This window comes from Dufourea novaeangliae, unplaced genomic scaffold (assembly GCF_001272555.1).
Source record: "Dufourea novaeangliae isolate 0120121106 unplaced genomic scaffold, ASM127255v1 scaffold63, whole genome shotgun sequence".
Taxonomy (NCBI): Eukaryota; Metazoa; Arthropoda; class Insecta; order Hymenoptera; family Halictidae; genus Dufourea; species Dufourea novaeangliae.
The window spans coordinates 141,830-168,400 of NW_015373939.1; the positions used below are offsets into that span (position 1 = coordinate 141,830).

At 37.2% G+C, this 26,571-nt stretch overlaps 1 protein-coding gene across 2 annotated transcripts in view; it reads right to left on the reverse strand.

Annotated features, from left to right (window-relative positions):
• LOC107185633 (hairy/enhancer-of-split related with YRPW motif protein 1-like) overlaps positions 1 to 26,571 on the reverse strand; it is an 85,798-nt gene that overhangs the window by 58,236 nt on the left and 991 nt on the right. The gene's annotated exons all lie outside the window — the stretch shown is intronic.

Here is a 26,571-nt window from a genome sequence, read left to right on the forward strand (position 1 = left end):
CTGAGATATAGTCATTTAAAAATGACCCATATTTTCGACAAATTTTAGTGGTCCCTTAATTTTCACGCCTAGTATATATGTATATACTCGCTGTGAAAACACACATATGGCTCAAGTGAATGTCATAAGAAACGTGTTAACCCCCCCCCCCACCACCACCACACACACACACACAATACTCAACGAAAATAATAGGAAAAAGAGAAAGAAACCGAATGGAAAATAGCGTGAGGAATGGAAATAATCCATCCTCGCGGAGCACGATAAATGATGTAACAACCAAGTGAATTATCTGAAACAATTTTCTGCATCGTTTCTTGCACGAGTATAGTCACGTTGAACAGGTTATAGGCGAGAACCTCGTGTACCTGCACGTGGTTGACATTTGCCAGCATGTGAGTCGCATTCTCCTCCTTCATCTTCTTTGTTTAATGCACTGCTAACACATCCCGACGACGATGCACACCTGTGATCCTCAGCTGAACTCACGCATCCTCGTAACCCGATCGCTCATAAATAAACACTGATACGGACCTATTTCCATAAAGGATCGTTACATAAAGATAAGCAACGCTTTGAAGGATTCTCTTCGAAAGGGTATAGCAGGATAAAGGGGTCAAAAGCACACTTAGACTGATTTGGACTTGTAATATACCCATTCAATAACTTGTCAAGAAAGTACAGTTTGTGCCAAGTTTCAACCCTCTATCTCGACCAGGAGGGTAGTAAGAGGGAAAATTCGTTTTTATTGAATATACCGTCTACTTCGAGATATTCACACATCGAAACTATGACCTTTTGTTTCAAAATTGTTGAAAAACTCGTTTCTTGTAACACACTGGAGTAGATAAAATAACGATTTAATATGATGTTCTCATGGAACTCACGTTTCAGATTACAATTTCAGATTATAATTCTAAATTAAACGTCCGAATACTCTTGTGTGGTACTGTACGTGCTTTTTAATTGCTTACGGTTTATTTATTCAGATTCATCTCAATGTATATCTCCCTATAATTTATACTATACCAGTAAATAAACCTATATACCGAATCATGTAAAAAAAAAAAAGAGGACCATGTAAAGTAAAGGAACTGTATAAAAAAAACATTTAAAAATTTATTCCAACGATGTAGAAAACTGAAAACTACAAATTATACAAAAAAAAACTTAAAATATAGAAATAGATTCGCAACAAACAAAGAAAATCGGAATTGAGTCATTGTCGCTTTCTGTTATAGGACAAACTGTTTTTTTTTATTACGGAAACAAAGTCACTTTCATTGTTCTTACTATCTTCCTTGTTATAGTTTTGTATCATGACCATATGTAATGACCAATTGTAATTACGACCGTCCTCTTTCTTTCTATTTATTAATAAATCCGGATTCTTTATAGCACGCCATGCAAGATCTCAGATCCGTTTGAAATCGTACAAGCCGCTGAACATTGGGATCATTTACAATGAAACAGTTTTCTATCTTATCAGCACGTAACATAATTGATGTATGTTCTGTGAACTAATTAATGTACGTTTTTACAGTAATCCTGTAAAAGTAAGTAAAACGTGTAAAGGACATCGTGCAAATGTGAATAAACCGTGTAAAAAAAGGCACTGGTGTAGGTATACCTTAACAGGAATTACATAATCATTCTTATTTACCACAGATATAATTTATTTGTCCGAGCGTTATTAGTCGTGAACTTAATTTCAGAGACGATTGTATCGCGGGTACAGGTAGAAAGTTCATAAAAGGCACCACTCGTTTTCACGAGTAGCAATTGAAATCCGGTCGAATAGATCTCAGATATTAAATCGAGTGATATTCATAAGTACATACATACATATTATTATTAAACTTGATCCTATTGCTGCCGAAAAAGCCACGTATGCATGAACGCGCGTTACGTTATATTCACGGTTTGTCGAGCGAAGTTCGCGGACATTCTTTCATCGATGGGCGGATCCCCGTGTAATTGCAGCCGCTATTAATGGAGTAACACGAAGTCTCGTTACGAAATCGTGGCCCGTCCACCTGTGCCACTCGGCCATGAGCAACAGAGGAGCGCAGCGCCGTACCGTCGCGATTGTGTGAGTCAATGTAAAAGAAAGAATTTACGACAGGAGGAGACATACGCATTTCTCAGATAGCGTTACTATGTACTAATTGGTAGTGATCGGACCGATATGGATACATATTGACGACATTTGAATAATTCAACATCAAAGTACTCGATATGAAGTCTCGAAAGATATAAAAATTATAGGTACACTAACGTGCAAACTCGACTTCCGCTAGGGAAAAAAATGGCGTCGGGAAAGGGCCTTCTACCATACTCCTACCACTTGGTATCGAGAATTACTGAAATTTATGACTAATTAACATTCGATTTAACATTTGTTTAAGTGCCTGAAATAAATTTACAAAGTGATAGGAGGCCCTTACCCCTACGCTGCTTTTTCCCGTAGCGGAAGCCGAGTTTTCTCGTGAGGGTACAGTGCAGAAATCGAAAGATGGCCAGCGGGCCGACACAGGTGCAAGAGAGGAACTCCACATTTCGGCCAATAATGACAATACGCCTTCCCTATCTCTACAATTGTGTTAGAGAGGGTGGGACTACAGGGAATTTAACCATCGGGAGCTGCATTCCTTGCGTATTCCTTCCGACTGTCATCTTTTCAGCTCTGCACAGTGCAGCCCTGCAATACAAGTTCTATACCGGAAAACGAAGTTTTATAATAGTAACTTCTGCTAAGAAACGTAGGTACACGTTGCAGCACTGGAGACAATCGACGAAATAAATAAATGGATTCCTATGAATGCAATATCCATAGATTAATTCTGAGGCAGGTTGAAATAAGATGATGTGATTCTGTTTATCATTACTGATGACGAAAAAAATGTTTTCGTTGAATCAGTCTCATCGACTAGCACGATACGAATTCATGAAGAAATAGTATGTCTAAAAGATGGACATCATCGAACGGGAAAACGTGCCCCAATAAGTCTGAAATTTTCTGCGTATAATCCCATAAGCTCATCTCCGCCGTTACTCGAAGGACTGTTCTTGTTTTCCTCACATTTCTTGACGTTTAACGTATTTTTTAGTACCCCTACTGCCAAAAATTGCATTCGATGACCACAGCCCCTGCAGAGTACGTGGTTCGTTCTGCTTCAAACTTGAATGGAGTGAATGAAAATTTCTCAGATGATTTAAAATATATTACTATGTTTATATGCATAGTACTTGCGAATATGTACACAGTTCATTATTCATTGCAAGAGACATGCCACACTATTCGAATCAATTTGGGGATCACTACCCTGTTTCTGCGCCAGTCAAGTGAACAGAACAGAAAGAATACTACTGATTTTAGAAACTGACACCTTCTCCGTATGAAACTAACACCCAGTTCTGTTTTTATAAAAACCTTGAGAAGATTTATCTAGCTAGCCACACATGATCTCCAATTGTTTTAAACAGTGTAGTTGTATATCAATGAGAAAATTGTTCGTATGCAAATGACATTATTTTGGTACGGTTGATCGAGTTAATGGTCAGAAGTATTTTTCGTTGGATTCTTTTTATTCGAAGCGGCAGCTTTCATGTGGATCGACCCAATATCACTAATAGTCGCATATAAAACATTGTAAAAGATCGTGGAAAGTGTCCAGTGCCGCTCAACACATACCGGACAATTCATTACAAGTTATTTCAGCGACGATTTAGATCAAGGATGCCCGGCCGAAAATAAACATCGGCTAGTTATTAAACCGGCCGGTATTTATTAAACGTACCCGACAAAATTCCCGAGTCAACTTCCGTCCCGTTTCGACACGTCTTAATAATAACGACGCGGCAACCGCAGCTGCAGCCGCCACGTTGCCCGGCCTCGTTAAACGCGGACGTTCGTAAACAACGCCGCAGAAATCACGAACGGCCTTAATGAGAACCTGGATTTTAATTGGCGGCGGGAACCGAGCACGAATGATCGCCAACCGTGCCCGCGATTCCGCGACGTCCTTCGTCGACCTTACTGCCCACAGTGCCCACCACTTTGCTCGATCGTTCGTGCGTGGCTGTCACTTTCACATATGGTTGCACCTACAGTCGCTCGCCTCGATACACGTGCCTCTCGGCTAACCAGGTGGAAGAGGACCTGCTTACCGGCTCCCGTTCGCTGGGAATCGTATGCTGGCTGGTCTTGGGTTGTACCGAAGGCGTTCAATTATTACGTCTTTCAACGGGACCCAATGCTACAATGATTCTTGTCGCTGATAATCGTCGGCCTAGGAACCGGACGGTATGAATCACTGGAGCAATGTGCTTACAGGGTGTTGGGAGCTGGATAAACATTTAAGAATGACATACGAGCAGTTTGTTTCGAAATTGGTACAAGTCCAGTTTTCTTTCTTTCGAGATATTTAAGGTTTTGCATTTTACCCTATCTAAATATATTGTCGACCGCTAACAATCTCGTTTTATGCTTTTAAAATTCCAAATATGTTCGATTTTATTATGTGGCCATTGTTATTAGTACTCTCTAAGTCAAGGTATATTTTTGTTAACCGCAACTAAACTAATGCCACTTTCGAAAATAATCAATTGTCAGAAGCATGATTAATACCAAGTTTAAATTGAATGATTCAATTGAAGTAAACCTTTCTGAAATATAACTCTAAAATATAAATAATAATTATTATAATAAAAACAATAAATGTATATGATTCAATGTCAAAACATATATTCAGATTTACACAGTACACATTTCTGAGAATTTTATTATAGTAAGTTTAATAAAAGAACAATCTGAAAAAATGAAAGTACAATCGTATAAATAGATAATATGTATTAATAAGTGCTACTCGTATTTTATTCATTTTGTTTCGTAAAAAGTATGAAATAAATTACGTTACTGTTGCAAATATGGACTTATACCGATTAGAAAAAAGATTCATGCAATTCTATTTAACAGACAGACCTTTTTCAGACTAGTTCATGAGAATACTGTATTCACTTTGTGATTATAAATATAAACAGAATATACTATTTTTGAAAAAACAGCTCTTAGGTACGTAGTTCGAATTCTATTTTTAAAAATGAACTCAACTCAAACCTGATAGTATATGACCAATATTTTCGTTTCGTATTTCAAGAGTATAGTTCAAATACATATTTACCAGTAGTAAAAGTAGCAAAATGAAATAAAATTGTATCATGACACGAAGAGCTGCAAGATTTTACGAAATAAATTTATTTCGATTCAAGTATTGTTATTTGTTTTTGATAAGCTACAATGCTCAGACTTATTTTATATTCCTCGACCTACTCCAGTGGGTACATTTGATCAGTCCAGCGAAAGTAAGTATGTAGTCATTCTACTGCGATAGACGATGAAATCAACTGAAAATGAACCACTCGTTGCGAGACATCCTATGTATAAGTCCTATGTATTGTTCGTACTAGGCTCTGTAATTATGTCGAGAATATATCATGTACGCGTGTCCCGACTTTTTGTATCTCTATGTAGTTGTATTACTGATTAGTTCCACTTAAGTCAAAGTGCTTATAAACACTGACAGTCATATGATGTTGTTTCCTACAAAAATTCGATAGACACTGATAATTAGCAGATAGTAAGATAGATGGAAAAGAGATAATAGCCTACCAATGTGAATACTTATGAATATTACCAACTGTATTCAAACGCAGACACGAAAGACAAATTTTCAAACATGATTTTTCAAGAACCAATTTGAATAACAAATTCATTAGGTCAAAAGTAAGATAAAAATTTGATCAATATTCGTTACAGTTGTTCTTTCATTATATTGTGCATAATGGAATACGCGAGTAGAATTTACGATTTAATTGTGTTGAATTCATGTAATTGCCAAACTATACGACTTAAAAATGAAGGAGTTAGACAAATAAGGTCGTGTACACAATAAAACAACCTGCTATCGTTCTAGCCATATCTGTGACTAACTAAACGGTTAAAAGATTAATAAACTAAAGGTTATCACGAACCCACCTGTTTCGCGATAAAATACAATTCGCGTGTTGTCACGCAAAAATTCAACAATCTATGTAACTTCGTGGTGGTTAGGCACTTCAGAAAGAAGTCGGTAACCGAAAAAACAAATAGATACTCGAGGAATAAGGTAAACATCATGTGACCGATAGGAGCCAGAGATCTACAAGTCTCTTTAGGCAATTATGTAACGACGCTTAATTTAAATTCGAAATCGAGACAACGTCGCAAGTTGTCAAGAGTCAATGTCGGCGACATCCTTCTAAGAACTTACCGTCAATCGACGCATATGCATTGGCGCCATTCACTTTCTCATTCTATTGCGTCGTCGCGCACAAGTTCACGCACGTGCGTACGCTGTCCACGCAATGCCCACACGTAAATAACAAATTCCTAAATCTGCGATGTCGAATACCGACCGATCACGGAGGCACAATAAGTATTTCTCAGGGATAATTTATCATTTCCATCGACTGTTGCCGTGAAAGGATCGCGTAACGATTGCAAAACGCGTTGCGAATGAAAAACGATGGCAATAAATTTTTTCTTTCACTTTGGAATGGATGTCAAGTGTGCGAAAAAAGTAACGAACACCTCTCGTATTTCTACCTGTTTCGCTTAGATTAGATTCCACCATTATTTTTCCATCGCAACAGTAAGAATTATCTTAGATCCTACACGAATGTTTGTGGAGCTCGTTTTAAGAATTTGTCAATCATCTTATTTCAAACTAGGGAAATAGTCCCCTAATCCGGTTCCTCGTTGTTTCATTTTGATTGCCCAATATTTATGTTGAAAAATGTTACTCTCGTAATTTTTCAATTAAATTACAATGTGCCCTTAGAAGTGCTTCAAACACGTTGATCTGCCTGACCAAAACTGTGTGCAACTGGTTAATGTGTCTATGCTGAATAGAGTTTCCGTAGTTAATGTGTTTTCTAAACTCTGAACTGTCCAACTAATTTTTTTCTCTAAAATTGACGTCTTTATGTAACTTTAATATGATCTTTTCATTACAAAAGCAAAATATGCAACTCTCGTTACACAGGATGTTCCTGAAATGATGTTACAATCCGAAAGGATGTGATGCTACATTTAAATATAAATCGAAAACGTAAAAAAATAGTTTTTTATACGATGCTTCGTATCCAAGATAATCAAATTTCAAAATTCATTAAACGCGTATGTACAGGGTGTTGCGCTTAAAACAGGCCACATAAATAACTTCTCTATCTGTGATTACACGAGAAATATTTTTTCCTTAATTTAAATAGTTTCAAGAGACAAATTGGATGGCGGGAAAATGTTATAAATGTCATTTTTTAATGTTTTTTTCCAAATCAGCCATATTTTTTTACGTATATGCATATCATTTTTCCAGTTGCATGTTATAGCCAACATTATGATGCATTTATCATTGTATAATACTATAATATTGAACTCTAAAAATATTGAACTTACATATAAAATATTTACTCTAAAAATCTTTGATTCACTTATATAATTTTGTCCACCATCTGATTCGTCTTTTGAAAGCATTTAAATTACGTAAAAAATATTTCTCATATGATCACAGATAGAGAAGATATTTAGGTGGTCTACTTTAAGCGGAACACCCTGTATACATATGTACACCGACGAGCAAACTCTGCTTCCACTAGAGGAAAAAGTGACGTAGGGAAAGGACCTCCTGCTATTTGGTTTCGGGAATAATTGAAATGTATGTCAAATTAACATTTGATTTAACATTTATTTCAGTAAACGTCACTTTTTTCCCTAGCGGAAGCCGAGTTTGCTCGCGAGTGTACATAGCGACGATAAGTGAAAACTAGAAACAGAACGGAATGAACAGACGCGTTAGCCAAGTCCTGTTCAACTGCACGCGTATCCAGTAGATTTTCAAATTCGATGTTCGGACTCATAAATCGCCGTACAACAATCTGTCGAGCCTTGAGCTTAGCTGAAACGTTGATAATTTCATTTACGTGCCTAAAATTCAAACGCCCGGATTATACCATAAAAATCTTAAAACGTTTCCGCTACACTCATAAAAATCACCGGAAAACACAGTCATAAACCTTCCTCACTACCGTACGCATCACCCACAGCTCATCCCTGTCCTCAAACCTTCTCACTTGCACCTTTCTTTTCCACCACCATACGCTTCATTCTCAGGTCATCCTGTTCCTCAAACCGTCTCACTCTCACCTTTCCTTCCACCACCCTTCTTACTTTTCACTTGCAGTCACCCCTACTCTACACCCACTTAGTTACCTCCTCCAATATGTCCTTATAAGGAAACAACCACGACTAAAGACCAATCACACATCAGCCACACCCACACTTTCCATGATATCTTGGCATTTCTCGTCGACAAGAAAGACACCCTCTTGACGGCAGACTTTGGGGAAGTTGTGAGGAAGAGGAGGCAGATTCTCACCAGCACTCAAAGAGTACACACACCACACACCATCATTTCAACTTGTGAATACATTAGTTTAATAACCGTGTACTGGATTATTTTTCCATCATCACACCTCGAATTAAACGAGCCCTCTCGTCATTAAGTTGCCGTGAGCGCATCGATCATCGCGGTCTTGATTTGATCACATTTATTTCAAGTCGTGAGTTAGTGTCGTACATTCGATTTTCTTGAGAATGAAGCATCATACGAAAAAGTGTTACTCTATATTTTCCATTTATTTATGCATGTAAAATAATATTCTTTCAGGTGGTACCATCATTTCGGAAACACCCTGTATATCTCAGAGAAGTGAATACAAGGTTAGATGTGCCAGTTACAAGGAAGTAAATGTAATGCAGTGTAGACAAGCATTAAAATCTCGTGGTATTAGTAGATAGATTTACTTAAAGAAAAGAAATACGAACACCTTTTAAAAGTGCTTATTTTACTATTTTTTCATAAAATTAAACGACTTTATGATACTGGGTTATCCGAAAAATTCGTAGAGTTTCAAGCGCAGTTTCTTTGTTACCTTTTTTCATGAACAGGTACAATACTCCAGGAGTACATTGATTATACCTATTTACTGTGTACAGTACACAAGTTACACGTCGTTTTTCTCGTTTTTTCTAGGAAATACTGTATGAAATTGTATGAACAAGCAGAAAGTCCATTTTCATTACGTTCTATCAAACTTGTAAAAAAATTACACTACTTCGACTGAAAAATATTATAGCGTCTACTCTAGTGGTTCCCAAAGTGTGGGTTGCGATCCCCTGGGAGGACGCCAGAAGAGCTTGTAGGCGGTCGCGAAAGATTCACTGTATGTATTATAATACCTACTTTGATTAACATTAATTTATGTTCTAACAAAGTATCATGAGATGATTAAAGACGAAGATTTATTATTAACGCCGTGTTCTGTATTCAATTTTCTCCCCAGTTTTATTTTATTAGTTGAAAAATTGCAGAATGTATGAAAGATAAAATGACTCACCAGAGTTGAGCAATGTTTCAATAAAATATTCTCACAATAATTAGTCAAATGCAATCACCTTGTAAATATTTCATCCTTCTAGGACATTTCACATCATAATTTATCCCTTACAACGTACATATCTCTATTGTATTATAGTATAATATTCCGCGACGTTAATTCGGACCAAACAATCCCAATTCTCGATACTTGTCATAAATCACAAGGTTCTTCCGTAAAGTTGTCTTATCGTTACCAAGATTTTACACGTCGTCCATATCTGTATTACGACCAGCAAACTCGATCCGGTATCTCTTTGACAAGCTGTGGCTGTGGACATTACCACGTAAAACTGGCGTGACAATGGAATCTCATGCATCCAGACAGACGCTCACCTACTTCCTGTAACCATTATTCAAAGCAAGCTATGAATCATCAATGATAACTATCGGATGATTGCTAGGTGTCAAAACATTTATCGTACAGAGTGACTCTAGACTCTTAGATTATTGCAAGCGCAACCGCAATAGTCACCGAGAAAATATCGAAAATTTTTCATTGTAAAACCACAAACGCAAATTTTAATGTCCACTACCGCAGTGTCAGCAACGTACACGCATCGATAACACTATTCAACAAATTTATACTTTTTTTCGTTTTCGTAACCTCTAATAGGCCCAAACTATGCGTTTTTCATAGATCTTTATGAACTGAATACAAATCTACAAACCGTTTCTTTCCAACGCGTTCACTTTTTGAAAAAATTAATTTTGCAAATACTTTACCCTATATCACTACTATTGTGGGTCTCAATAATCCTCTCTATCAATATCCTCAATAATCATCCAATCCTTACCTGGCAAATAAAATAGCATTTTACGAGGAACGAATGTACCTCATTAAACACCAAATTAATATTACTCGTTCAAAATCTAAAATGATAAAACATAAATGATATTTATTTTTTCCTTGTTTAGTTGTTTAATAACGGTACTATTTTCTGTTTGTTATGAATGGACTGCAAAGATTTACATAACTTCCAATTTCAATCGACTATCTTGACAAAAAAACCAAAACAAACATTTGAAACGTCGATTGAGAGATTCGTACAATTAAAAATGTACTAAAAACATTGCTTGTCCTATCTAATGTTCCCATTTCTTAGTATTTTAGACACTTGTATGTTCCAGAAATATGTAAAACATATTTCAGCTGTATAAAATTCTCGAAATATTATAAAAACTGAATATCTGTATAATGTCCGTTTTTATCAATTACACCAAAAATGATATAATTTACAGAACATGTGCAGTTTAATCGTAGTAAATTGTATTTAAAAATTTGTTCTTAAAGGAATGAAGGCAATACCTAAAATAGATCATTATTGATATTGTTACGTGTTACCCGATAGGTAGCACGTATTGTATAATGTTAAAGCGAGAGACTTCAGGTTGGCGACGTCGTTTTGGTAACAACGCCAAAACAGAGACAGAGTAGAGTCGTGATACGACTATAGAATAGAAAAGACGTGTTAAGATAAGTACTCCTCCTCTCCAAATAAATAATTCTTCCTTTTTATTAATATTGCCTTTATTTATTCGGAAGTCATGTCGCGTCCACGCAACAATATCTACCTGGAGTACCTCTGTAACGACAGGAATAAGAGGAAAATTTTTAAAATAAAAGTTATGTACCTACGTAATTCCTAGGTACTGTAAAAAAGGCAATCAAATTGACGTCACGACTTTCTTTCAAACCAATTATTATTCAAGAAATTGTACACTTACTTCCACAGTATAATTGAATATAACGAAATTAAGACGTATCCAAAGGGTAAACCGCATTATAGGTAAATGACAATCCATGCTCCCCCCCCCCCCCGCCACCCCAACAAACTATCAAATTCAAAATATGTATATTAAATGATAAATCTCTATGTTCGATAATTTAATGATGCATGGCGCATGATGTTGATCTACGTGATTGATAGCCTGTGTCAAGTGTTAATCAAATGTATGCAAACGATGGAGCACGTGACTCACGTGAGTCGATTGCAATGAAATTAGTTTCTTCGAGTGTCTCATGCTATTCGGGCATGAATATTTCAAATAGCTAAACAGTTCTGTTGGACAAGAGCTCGTTTCACCGAGCGCCTTCTTATCATCCACGTGTGGAGTGTGGACCACACATAATCCGATCGATAAGTTACATGGCCGATAGTTAGACGCGTACGCGTTTAGCGGTAAGCGGAAAGTCACGATGCATAAATACACAGTGTCGCATGCTGGCACACGTGTACGTAGGTAACGGACGGACAAAAAGAAAAATGTACGTGACACTTTATCTGCTGATGCAACCACGCTACATAATTCGCCCAACGTTCCGTGTGTTGCGTGGATTCTACGTGACACATACCTGTATTCGTTCCCAACTACATATTGCACATGTATATGCGTGTACTTTCTTGTGAATCCGGGTGTGCACGTGTATAACACACCAGTGCGCAGCTGTTTTTCAAGTCGAACTACATACTACCTATGGTCTGTTTTTCTAAAGAAGAGCCCTCGGGGGTCGCCCTGCCTCGGCGCGTGGCCTGGTGGGGATCCAACGTGAGCTGCGTATTTCGTGCGACGTTGTCACGATCTCAATGCTACTGTGTGTCTCTTTCCATCCTCCGGCACTTCGGCACGAGAACCTCTCGCTCAGACGCTCGGTAAACCAACTTTCTTCTTTACCCTGTGATCTCCACGTGTAGCGTTTAATAACCTACGTATTAATTTAATCCCCCTTTAATATGTTGCTCAATATTTGGGTACAATTCATTCTTTCAAAAGAAATAAACTTTTTCTTATTCATGTATTTTATCTCATGGCGTGTGAAAACGTCCAACGTCTCGTCAACATTCTCCGCCATTTCCAGACAATGGATGATTGACGGGCGCCTGCCGAACGCAATCCCCACTCCTTGAGATTGTAGGTAGATCCTTCTCGAAAGGTTTGTAATACGTGCAATAGAGACAGACGACCGTAGACGAGGACTCACGTCGACGGTCGCATGTCATTGGTCAAGACCCGAAGAGTGAGAGAGACACAAGTGCCGTAGATGTCTCGCAATCGCGGCAACACCGCGAAGAGGCGGGCCTACCTCCCAGGGATCTTTAGAAAAACAGACCGTAGAGCCCCTAAACATGAAACGTTCCTCAACCCTTTCAAACCGATAATTTTGGTAAGGTTATTGATGCGTTTATATTTTGTTCCTTTGTGTTTTCTACATCTAAACTATTAAAAGTTACACGCCAGATGAGTTTCTGAATACGTCAGATATACATATGTATGTATGTACCACGCCGTATCAGTTCCTGAATATGTAATAAATGTCACAACAAATACCTCTAGGACTGATTGGTAGAAGTATAAACGAATTGAAATGTGTATATTTGGAGTTACTCCTGGAAAAACATTTATTCATACATATACAGGATACACTAAAATTCACTATACAACCGATAAATAGATATCAGGAGAAAAATTCAAGGAGCCACAGACATTTTTTCAGATTTTTAAAAACGCGAGAAAAATATATATAATATTTTCATATTGAAAAAGAGTGAATACGACAGAATTAAAAACATATTTTGAATGGTCAGTCTTTGCAATGCGAACAGAAAGAAATTTTGCCTGGAAGTGTAATAATTTCCGAGATAAAAATTCATTTCTACAGTCATGTTTGGTTAAAAACACGCTTTTTTCTATTTTTAACATGTTATAACTTGTTAACAACTTTGAATCCAGCAAAAAGACGACATAAACTCATCATTATTTTACATAGACTCCAACATATTACAGTTTCATCAAAATCGGGAGACACGCTGACAAGGTGAGTGAGTGAGTGAGTTTGCGTGGAATTGTCCATACGCGTGAGTTAGATCGATCAGAGCAGACCATGTTTTGATTTATACGCGAGTTTAGAGCATAACTAGTTTGTGCGCGAAGAAATACTCAAGTCAGTACACGGCTTTGCGTACAGTATTATCAATGATTCTTACGAAATCACATTAATGTACGAATGTAACATGAACTAACTCCTTTTATTATCATCAACCTTCATATACATATGTAGGTATGATACTTCAATTTGCCTGCTATAAGATTTTAATAGCAATGCCTTAGAAATCGTGGTTTAAAGTCGTATCTCGAGCTTGAATTATAAATAATCTTGAATTATAGGTCACTGAACTCGTTGTCGAAAGCACTATTCAATTATATTTTTCTATCGGAAATTTCTTTACACCTTCGTAAATACAAAAGATAACTCAATCGATTACGTTGAATCGTTCGAAGTGAAATACTATTCGGCTGGTATTAATATTTAACATTTCAGAATAACTGTACACTTGCGATAAATACAGAATTCCTTTTGTTTCTGGAAAACAAGTTCGCAGGTACCAATGCAGTAATTCTGGAGACTGTAGATGTCAAGAAAGGCAAGGAGTAAAAGAAGAAACGTTTCTTTCACCGTCCCCTACTACCAATCGATCGATCTGCATTTCTAAATCACTCTGTATACCGTGGGCCACCGATGACCCACGTGGCGTGCAACGTGTCGAGGATCAAAGATATCCAGACTCTTTAACGGTCTATTAAAGACTTAACATCAATCGATCGCTACTAAAAAGTCGATGTAGACTCGATAATAATATGATAAGGTATTGCAGTCACTTTTAACCAGCCTATCAATCAAACGTTCCTACCACATTCAAATGTCTTTTTATTACACCTCTTCAAATAGCTCCTATAAACCAATTAGACCGCGAGAGAGTCTCGCGCGCATTGCCCCGTGTCCTGCGACAAACCGAACAGCATGAAACTTAACATGAGTCTTTCGTTAATCACACTAAATCGTAGGGGGAATATTAAAGTGGCAGGGGCTAGGCTAGGACGTAGCATGGTCGGTCACACACCGCATTGTTTGTCCGGCGCAGCCCACCCAGCCTACGGGAGCCGCCGTCGCCGTATTTGTATACATATAGGTATTTACCAGGTTCGTCGTGTAAAAATGCTAACCTACATCGCGAGTGTAGCTCAAAGCGCGTGTAGGCGCAGCCCACCCAGCCTACGGGAGCCGCCGTCGCCGTATTTGTATACATATAGATATTTACCAGGTTCGTCGTGTAAAAATGCTAACCTACATCGCGAGTGTAGCTCAAAGCGCGTGTTAAGCAACGTGACTCCTGACTCGCCGATACGTGCCAGCCGTGGCTACCTCCTGCCCGTCGAGATGCAGTCTGTACGCGATCACGTTTACGGCAACGTGGAAAAACGTCCGAAAATTGTAGCGTTATGTCGGAAAACTAACAGGGGCTACTTTTCTATTGTTTTTTATGAGTAGCAATCAGTTAGGCTTCGCGTTCAGTTCGACTGATACTTACGTTTCGTAAGTGTCGAACATACATCATGTGAATTATAACAGTCCAAATGACTATAAGCATAGTCTGGAAATAGTCGAGTACCTAACTTTTCAGTGTATTCGCAGAATCGGAGAGGCAGCGAAATAACAAAGAAGATTGTGGACGTTTTGAAGGATTGAGGACACTTTGAAATCTCGTCCAATTCCATGGAAAGAATTTTTCATAAACAATAGCGGTAATGTTTTAATTTATTATTTACGTATGAAAATGAGATTTTCCAATGAAAGGCTTAATCTCCAAGATTGATAACTGTAACAGTACTTTTAGATGGTGTTAAAAAAAGGACCGCAGAAATATACATTAGGACGTCAACTATTTCTGGAACAAAACACAACTAGAGTGTAGTACATCTTTGCCAAAAAATTATATAATCCGCAGAAAAATGGATTAATTTATCAAATATTTCACTTCAGAAAATCAGAAATCCTCAGAATTAGCCAAGAATCCATTCATTTTTTCTGAAATAACCAACAATGGAAGCTAATAAATGAGAACAGTCGTTATCTTTCCCTCGTATCTAGCGTCAACATCAGCGATATCGTTGACAGAAACGAAAACCGGTTTCATTAAATCTTCCAACGTGATTCTAAATTCTAAGGCTGCGACGCTGCTCTTTTCGCGTCGATTTTTTTAGTTTTTAAATCGCCAGCTTCCATTCTCGGAGACTAATAAACCAACCGGTTTGATCTTTCTAAATATTTGTTCGTGAATCCACGAGAGCGCATTCAAGCCTTCGCTCATTCCAAGCAGAAATTCAGAAATTAATAAATAATAAGGAAACTGTGTGAAATTTCTTCGTGCAAGCCGTAACGGATACAAAATACAGGCTCGTTATCCCGTGAGCAACGATCACGGAGTATATTTCATAATCCTACAAATAGTTTCACTGGCGCAGTTAAATCTGTCCGCGGTGACCCCGATTTCGCGTAGCCGCGAGCCGAAACCTTGACTCGCTCCGGCCCCGGTTAAGAAGACCGAAAACACCGAATCGCGGAAAGAAAAATCCTGTGCACGGCAACAGTTGACTGAGTCTTTATTACACAACTGTATCAAGTCCATCTTATAATTACATTAAACGTGAAATCTTCTGTAGGCTGTCCATGCAATCCGTGAAGGAGTGTAAAGTATGACTGTCTACATATACATATGTAGGTAAGAGTTGCCTGTGTCGTAGCACGTAATATATTTTACGTTATATTTCCTGTTTGGCACTATGTAATTAGTTATACAAATTTGTAAACTAATTAGTATTAGACATTGTTGCTTGATATTTAAGACACCTACTATTAGATGTTTAACCCTTTGGCTAGAACAAATTAACCCTCATACAACGAATTCGGGGTCATTTTGATCCATCTCTAACCGTCGCGATATTCTTTGTAATTATACTAATTATACATGTACATATATGTAAATGTAACATATGAACTTGAAAATATACATAAAATTTTACACACAATTCCTTCTAGACAAGCATCTCAAACTGATCCTACATTCGTCTGCAGCGTCAGTCCCACACCATTCGCCTTTCGAGGCTTAATTTGTTATACATGTTAATTTTTTATGGCATAGTGAAAAAGGTACGATTTAAGCAACCGATCTGCTCAATCATACCATCTTTAAAAGTGAGACATTTGCGAATGGAAATAATAAATAGAATATGAGTGAGAAAAGAATCATTTACTAGTACATATTTATACATATTAAGAATAAATGAACACCTAACATATAATAATTAAGTAATAACATATTTATATTACTTTAGTACATATTACATATCAGATCACATTTTATTAATAACAAATAAACAGCCATGTAATGAAAATGCTTCTTTTTTTTTCTTATGCTATCTAATGGTTTAAAATTATATGACACATAATCGCACCGATTAAGAAATATGATCAGTTTAGTTATAAATATCGATTTAACCGTTATAATCAATATAACTTATAGATGAAATAGTCATCCGATTCCTTCAAAGCCTTTCAAGGACATTTATCGGTTAAAATTTTCCTCTACTGTATTAAATATACAAGGTAGGCCAGGACGGGCAGTACAAATGAAAAATGTAGAATAAATATTTTTCATATGTTTTGCTTCTGAAATAATTGAATTTGAAAATTTGGTCTGACAATAAGTAGAAGTGGAGTGTAATAAACAGACGTAATGTGAATACAAATATGTATACATATGTAGTTATATGTACATAGAATACCTAACTGTCTATAGTCTAATGTAGTAATTTTAAAATACGTATCTAAATCTACAATGAATCTTTCAGTATGCCATCGCCCGAATACTTCTGTTTTGCGTTGTAAATACCTCTACAATACAAAATTTTAATGCACAGCATTAAAAAAGTAAACGAAAATGTGGATTTCGAATATTCCAGAACTATCATCGAGAATTGTCAGACAAAACGCGAAGCCGCGTAATAAAAACGGCAAAGCGAAAGTTCATCTCTCCACGGTCCCCTACGTTCCAACAATTTGAAATTTTTCATAATGAATCATCCTCTCCGTCGCAAATAAGATCGCTGTACTACTTTCCACGCCCACTCACACGTAGTGATGGGATCGATACCAATACTATTGATGATATTCAATCGATTCAATACCCAAAGTGCTCAGTGGGAGGTATCGATACGTATCAAAACTTTGGGTAGGTACTTGGTATCAACTATCAATACCGACTATTCTCGAATCGATACCAATGCAATACAGCACCGAATCGAAACCCGTTTGATACTTCACAAAGGTATCGATACTTATATGATATCTACACGAAAGATCGATATTTTCGGCAGCGTGTTTATTCGAGCCGCCGAGAGTTAAACGACATGGAGTCTGTATAAATGTGGGGTCGACAAGAATGTATGCTAACGCCGAGTTGGCGATACACATATACCCGTCCTTCGATTTATACGGTTTTAAGATTTTAAAAAAGGAATATCTTTTGTGTTTTACTTCGATTATTTTATCCCTGCGTATACAAATATGTATACATATAGTACATACAGTATATGGTTTTTATTTTTATTTCTTTGATTTGTTAGGAAGCATTGCTAATTTATGTTTATGTGTTTTCTATGATAATAAATGAATTGAAATATATAGCGTGAAAAATGTATACTTTTGAATATGTATGAATTACACCCGACGTTCAGCACTCGACGCTTGCCACCTCGGAATAAATGCGCTGCCGAAAAGTATTCATGTTCCGAGTAGGTATCATATAAGCATTGATACTCTCGTGTAGGTATCAAACTAGTATCGATCCTTTTGGGTAGGTATTAAATAGGTATCGATTCTTTGTGATACTTACGTCTTTGATATGTATCAATGCCGATTGAAACTTGGAGAAAGGGTATCACTAATATCGATACGGTATCAGTCACATCACTACTCACACGTGCACGCATATTCATCGGTCAGTGGGTATGCCCCACCACTCGAGTATGCTTGCGCACGCGCGCGCTAACTCAGAGTATGTGACGAGTGGCGACGTAGAAAGAGCCAAGGTAACTCTCACTTTTTCTCGAACGACACTGGACGTCCGTCGAGGCACGTTGCACAGTGGTCGAAATAGAGGATATAAGTGGATTAAAAATTAGATTTGCTATGACAAAAACTCATCGATCGGATGATTATACATTAACGGGGTGAACTACCTTGTAGGCCTCAAATAAATAGTTGAATTAAACATTCTTTTTCTTGGACAATTATCGAATAAAATATGGGGATCTTTAGCAACATTTTAACTTTATTTTCATACGTTAGTTATTATCTAAAATTATAAAATGGCGGATGTATGCAAGATTGTCTGCCCTCATGGCTGGCAGGACCTTGGCAACTGACCCCCTGCAGGTCTCCGAAACTATTCCGGGGATCCGATTAACCTCTAATTTGGACACATTATTCCTTATAACATTCTCTACAATGTAGGGTATCATTTTTTCGATTTTTCATTTCTGTTAAATTTTTTTAAATTTTCAAGTTTATATTTTTCAATGAAAAAAATGTTTTTCTCTATAAAGCTGCCATTTTCTTATTATTTTTAAGTTATTCAAAAATCGTACGCTACGTATACGATTATTTAAGGATGCTTTTATAAGGAATAACGTGTCTAAAGTTGAGGTTAATCGGATCCGAAATAGTTTCAGAGATCTGCTAGGTGCCAGCTAACAAGATCTTGTCAACCATGACAGTAGACAATGTTATATAACTCTGCCACTTTTTAATTGTGAATAATCACTAATGCATGAAAATAAATATTAAAATTTTGCCTAACACCCCTTAAAAAGATCTGAATATTTAACTTGTTACGAGCCAGGGCTAAGCGGCTGCGAGAGCCGAGGAAATGGCAAGTTTGGTTTTTTATAGTATGTTATGTGGATGAACCTGTGCCTATTTAATCTCAGGGAGCAACTAGGATGGTTTAGACGTCGTGGACGAACCCGAGCCTATTTCATCTCAGGGAGCCACTAGGATTGTTAGTATGGGTCTCGTAACTTTTAAGAATTCGGTACACTTCGAGCGGTAAAAGTGTGCCTTTGTGGGTTCGCTTCTAACTGGGAATTTAGATGTTATTCTAGAGTTGAAATGAACAACACTGAATTAGAAATATATAAACGTATAAAAGTATATTCAATAAAGTAAAGGTTTTACAAATGGTACTGTAAAGTGTAGTCGCGGAAGCCAATTCCATCGTTCTCGGTTTTCATGCACTGAGAAATTCGGGGATTTATTATGCAGAGTTTAGCTTACTTTTAGAAATGCTTGACAAGGATTTTAATACCCGATCTCACTAGCTAGACTTCTGATATGAGTATGATCCGCGGATGAGCTGTACGCGTCCCTTTTTATATCCCGAAAATCGAGTCTAAAAGTAGTGGGGGACACGCCTGTTCTCAACGGAAACTGTTTTCCAAAAAAATCTGGCCACGCCATAACACCCCGTGGGCAATTACGTAATCTGGCCGGATGCATTCCAACTCCCGATAGGGTTAAGAGGTTACGAGAGTGTCTTCGTACGTAACAAACTCAATACATGTCTCAGAGAAAAATGCTGAATTTACCGATTTATTTAGCTCTACTAGCTGATGTGTCCCCCTAAAAAGGACTGAAAACTTTCTTTTGATGATTGGGTACAGACAAATGAAGTCTTTTCTATTTGTTCGCCTAGATCGACCATGCCGATCAGTAGGCATCGACGGAATCGCACGGAGCATAGTTTGCTGGCCAGTGTCCATAAAAAAGTAATTAACGTTGCGCATAGCTGGAGGAACGGGATTTTCAAGAGGAAAGATGGAATCGTATCGAGCGGAGTGGCTTAAGCCTTATCGCAACACGTCGAAATTTTCCGCCCAAAATCATTATCTCCCTTGCTATAAACGGCGAAAGAAGTACACAAGCGCAAAACGGGTAAGTATGTACAACTCGAATGATTCTTGTCATTTCTATTGGGTTGGTTTGGTTTGGTTGTTACAGATGCTCAGAGAGCTGCCAACGAATAAAATGTAGCTGGATCACATTCAGTCACGCGTATTTTTATTGTTGACCGAAACGGTACACACACAATCGGACTGTATGGTCGGCTATAATGTAATCATTGGTCGGCGAAAGCGTCGCAGGCGGGCCACGCAGACGAGTCGAGTGGGAAAAGAAGCTTTCTCTCTGTTGTTTACTACTTTGTCCTTTTCTACGTTCGGAATACTACAAAGGCGAGTGCCGAGGCTCGAGCTTCGGGCAAAAACGTATTCACGAGGGTCAGAAGCGTTTCGCCTGGTCCACGATTATAGTCCATGCGCGGACCCGAATTCGGGACGATAATCGAAACGACTCTGTAGTACTTTGAAACGAGTGGAGTACACTGTGTAATTTTGTTTTTTAATGAAGGAAAGAGGTATGTTAATAATTTTCATGCATAAAAGTAACATTTGGATGTTATTGGATACATATTAGTAAAATCATCTAATAGCTCGGCGATGTGTTTTCTATACGACAAACATTATCGAAATTGCCTATACAAACACACCAAATATTCATCACAAGTTAAACTATGGGTAAATTTCCGTATCAACTGGAATGTCGACATTTATCGTGAGTCAATAACTATTCCGGGTTCATTGTTTCACACGTGACAACATGTGTGAAAGTTTGATTGTTTCACGAACTGTATCGAAACATATAAAACATGTTTCATCATACGTCTGGAGTCATGCTTAATTCTATGCAAATGTTTCTCGTGCCAATTGCATTAACTGAATACATATATTTTTTGATTATTATTATGTAAGAAAAATGGTGTCGATGCCTGGATTATAAACGAGAACTGTATTCCTTAGAGATTCTGGGGTACGTGCCGTGCGGTCCAACACAGCCCTCTTACGAGAAGGCACCCCTGTTAGATAACCAGCTTCCTGACTCACAAATGGCCCTATCTGATAGTCACAACCAAACTGTTATGTCCAAAATATCTCACTCATAGTCACTTCTGCTCTTTTCAAAGTCCAAAATCCTAGGTGACACCGACACCGTCTACAGAGGGTTAATGAATTTCCACGTAGCCAATTTTCAAGTGTCTATATGTTTAAATGTTGTAATATCAACAATTTTAAGAATTTTCAAAAATCCTTCGAGATATGTTTATATATCACAACAAACTACACCATATCCAAGTTTCAACAGAATCCGACATGTCTTCCCTATGTTTTTTCGACATGACCTTATATTTTCTTGGACAATTCCAAACGTTTGTAACTCAATAAATGGATATTGACTATTTAGAAGACATTCAACAGGATGCCACACATGTAAAGACTCCAACAACCCCAGTACCATCAATTGAAACGAGCTCTGCTTTGATCTGAGCGACCGTCCACTTCTTTAAGGGGAGGTTTCGGATCTTTTGGCTAAAAAATAGGCATTTTTAAGAAATTTTTTCAACAATAAAGCATTTCCATGTAGATGTTCGCCTTTTCAGATGATATTTACTTAAGTTTGAAGAAAAATTTCCAATACCATCAAGACAAAAAAACGGCATTATAGCCGAGTTAGAGCTGCTTGTCCGATTGGCGAGACTGATACAGCCAAAACGGTATACGTGAAAAAGAAAATCGAGTTATTTTCTGAAAGTATATTACATTTATTGGAGGATGAACTAAAAAAATCATGATAAACTTCATCTTGTGCAAGGACTACGGCTTATCAAAGAAAGGGGTTATGTTCAGGTAACTTTTTTTAAACTCTCGCGGGCCAGGAAAAATACTAAATTTGAATATTTTTAAATATTTTTAGTTCATCATCCAATAAAAACGATTAACTTTAAGAGGAAAAAATTCCGAAGTCGATAGCTTAATCGGTTGAAGAGTTATTTATCTCGCCAATTCAAAAAATGTAGTTTCAAGAAAAACGCGTTTAAAGTTTTATTTCAATTTTTTTTGTATATAATAGTCATTTTTTTAAACTTAAGTCTAATCAGCGATGCCTGCGCCATACAATAGACCTTCTGCAACCTCGTAGAATTCATTTTCTTCTCGATTTTGTGCACATCGGTCCATTCTTGCCTGTTTGCTGGAAATTGACGCTCGTGACTCTGCTGCCGCTGTCCGCTGGAAATCTGTATTTATGGCGAAATTCTTCGCTTGAAAACCAATTTCAATACCCAGAATTTCCATAACTTTCATCACGGGAGTATATCCTCCGTCGAAGATACCAGCAGCTAAATATGTTGCCACTTCCACAGTCTTAGAGCTACAATGTAAATGTTTCGGAGCAAATCGCCAGACACACGCGTTGAAGCTCTCGTTACTATTTTGCGTGTTACCTCCAGTACATCATTCAAATAAATCCGGTTGCGATAACGCTTCGTAAACGGGTTTTATTGCTTTTTGTACCTCAGGAGCAAGTGGAGGATCATATTCAAAAGAACTCAGTGTACCTCGTCCTTCTGCGACGCGCCACTTGCACTAGCTCTTTTCTCCTTCGGGACAATGTACGTGTTCATATTTGTCGTTAGTGGAACATTTATGTAAAAACGTGGCCCCGATTGCTTTTCTCATGTCCTCAGCAGAATCATGCTCATCACTCTTAATTGCCAAGCCGTAAGAACTGCTCACAGTTGTTTGTTGTGTTATACATACACTCAACTGAACTATAACACAGGCCATAATTCTGAAAACTGACACTGACGCTAATTTTTTTTCCGACTAACATGTTTCTAATATATCCGGTACTGCCATCTTAATGTTAGAATTCATATTTATACTTCACAATACCAATAAAACTAGTTATGTGACCCTTGAAGCGGTTCTATACCAGCGCGTCAAATACAGCTAAATCTGGCCGGTGAAGCGTTACGCTCATGTCGCCATTTCCTATTGAAATAATTCGACTTACGAAAAATCCTTTTAGAGGTGTATTGTAGACACTATAAGGATTCAAAATATATATAAAAAAATCGATTTTTTTTAACCAAAAGATCCGAAACCTCCCCTTAAATAAAAATGTTTTATTACTGCACGAAATCCTTTTTTTTTTCATTTTTGTGGCAACTGCTACAATGCTCGCTTCATACGTTTATAAAACGTGAACCACGCGTCATTTCTGGTTGAAATTTGGCCTAAGCTAGTTGAAAGAGTGATACTTGCCAGCCGTGACGTCACCAAATGAATTGTGGCACCATCTCTGGGAAATTTTAACACACTTATCAAACGACCCTTGTATGTCAACTGTTGGCATACTTTGTTAAATTTTCGAGAATATTCGATACTTTTGTCACTCTTTACATTTTTTAAATCCATAGATCTCAAAGTTCAATAAAGCCTAAACAACTAACATTCTCGAAATCCTGGCATTCGCCAGATCTACGGTAAAACAGTACCCACAAATATGTATATGCAGAATCCTTTACATTTCTGAGAAACTTTAAGCTTTAGAACACCTGGCACCTTCTACATCCGTGGAATCTTCGAATCTACAGAAAACCTCCTGTTAACAAACCTTCAAATCTATGAAATTGCACAATCAACTCCCCAGAATTAACGATATTTATAAAACATTTGGGTCCCTACGGATTTGCGAGAATCTCTATGAAATACATGGAATCCCTTAAATTCCCCTAGAAGCTTCGGAATCTTTATAACCACTAAGCTCTAAGAACTTTCACATCCATGAGATCTTCGAGTCTATGGAAAACCACCTTCGCAAAACCCTTAAAATCCTCAAAATCTATGGAGGCCTCAGAGATTTCTTACAAACTTTCGAGTAACCAAATCTCTTAAAACGTTTTGAAACTCGGTAATTGCACATTTTGAAAATAGATTTTCTTAACAATTTCCGCCCGTTTAAAAGTTTCTATTACATATCTTAAATTTCAACTATTAAACGGTTTTAATTATTTTACTATAAGTGCACACAAAAGCAAACGATATTTCAAAATCAAATTAAAACACTTTATCTTCTTTGTTTAAAAAAAGGGCGTATACAACGTAAGATATTTAAAAATAGATTAACACTAGAAAGTAGTATTTAACTGAAATTATACTTTCAGATTTTAATTTTCTTAGATTATAAAGCCATTACACTTAATTTATTTACTTAAACTAATACTTTTTCCTGGTATGTAGTACACAGAACACTGCGACTTCCAGACCAGACCTCAAAACTTTCACTGAATTAGTACCCTCTACTTAACAGAATAAAATCTGTATAGCACAACATTTATCACCTGCTGACTAATCATTTTGATTTCTCTAACTTTCTCAAACCTTGTATACCTTAACTAAATTTATTTCATTAAACATTCTACTATTAGCCCCAAAGGTGTTTTGTATTGTAGTGGGTGATATGGCAGTCGAAGTGTTACATTCTTTAATTTATAGTAGAAACACTGTACAACGATAACACTAACATACAGAACTAATTATTGATATCACCGGTTGGGAAGATATTGCTGTACGATGGGAGTAGAGGAAGGGGGCATCAAAATGAGGCACCTGTGTTCGCGATAACGGACGGTGTAGTTTTCCGTATACCAGAGATCGTACAGATTTTCAACAATTTCACTCATGACTCGCTGTTTATATATAGAATATTAAATGAAACGATATAAACATCTTTGAAACAGAGTGAATTAACTACATACGTGTCAATTAATTAAAATGGAATGGTTGTACATAAATGACTGGTTAATTCAGAAAGATTGGTCGTCTTCGATCTACATAAGCGTAACATCAACTGGTATACGTGGTTCTGCGTGTCACCTCGATGGCCTTACATAATCCCTGAGTCACATGCTCGATTGAAAATTTTCGTCAAGCTTACGACTTATCGTGTCGCTGGGTTATTTTGCGCTCGCTTCTACCTGAACGGTTGCGCGTGTACGTATAAAACCTGTAACGAATACGTAATACGTCCGTATGATGCAAGTCACGCGTCACTGGTTCACCCTATTTAACAAGCGTTTTCGATGCAAGTTGTGGATCCATGTAAATATTTTCGGATGCTGTTAGACCGGATAACATTAAAAAACCAACAGCCTGAAACGCTCGTTTCCCGCCGAAGAAGAATCGAGATACAGTTGCTCACGAAAGTATTCGTACGTTTATATTCTGAACCTTTGAGAAACAAGAAATACACGTTAGTTTTAAGTTTTCAAACCGATACTATAATTGAAGGAAGATACAAGTATCTAGAATGTACAGCTGAAATTAGAAGAAAATCTGACAATGTATACAGAATTGGTATACATACTACTGGTAATGGTATACATGCATACACTTTGTGTATACATACCGTTTATGAGGGTCACAAAGGTATTCGAATGCGTCGAGTTCAGAAATGTAAACATCGTACCTAATGTTGACAACAGATTTTATGTAGTCGGTGCTAAGACATCGTTTGAGTACTACAGAGTCAGTGAAAATAATAATTGTATAGTACTTTCGGCAAATGTTAATTGTGAGTGGGACAAAATCAGAAACTAACAAGTTTGAGCGTGAACTGACACTAAAAATACATCAAGGAAAATCGTATAAAGAAATCGCGGACCATCATGGAAAACTGAAGAAAACATCACAAATAAAGGTCGTACAGGACGTCCAAAAAAGTTAATGTCTAGGGAAGAAAAGATCATTGTGCGAGAAATAAAAAAAATACATGCGTTTCTGCACCAAACTTGCAGGAATGGTGACTAACATGTTCGGAAAGGATGTGCATCCGGAACTCTGTCGCAGAGTTTTACAAAAAAAAACGGATTTAATGGCAGAGTACTACGGAAAAAGCCGTATATAAGTAGTAGTAGTAAGTAGACAGAAAAGCTACATTAGCTTTGCAAAAAGCTACATTGACAAAGATATTTCGTTGTGGGATAAAATAATATTTTCGGACGAAAGTAAATTCAACATTTTCAGATCAGACGGACAGCATTACGTATGGAGAAAGCCCAATAGACAACTAGATACTCAAAATATAATCCCAACCGTGAAACACGGAGGCGGCTACGTTATGTTATAGGGGTGTATGTCAGCGAGTGGCACTGGAAACCTGGATTTTATTGACGGAATTTTAGACTAACATAAATATCTCAATATTTAAACAAATAATCTTAAAGAAAGTACAATCGAA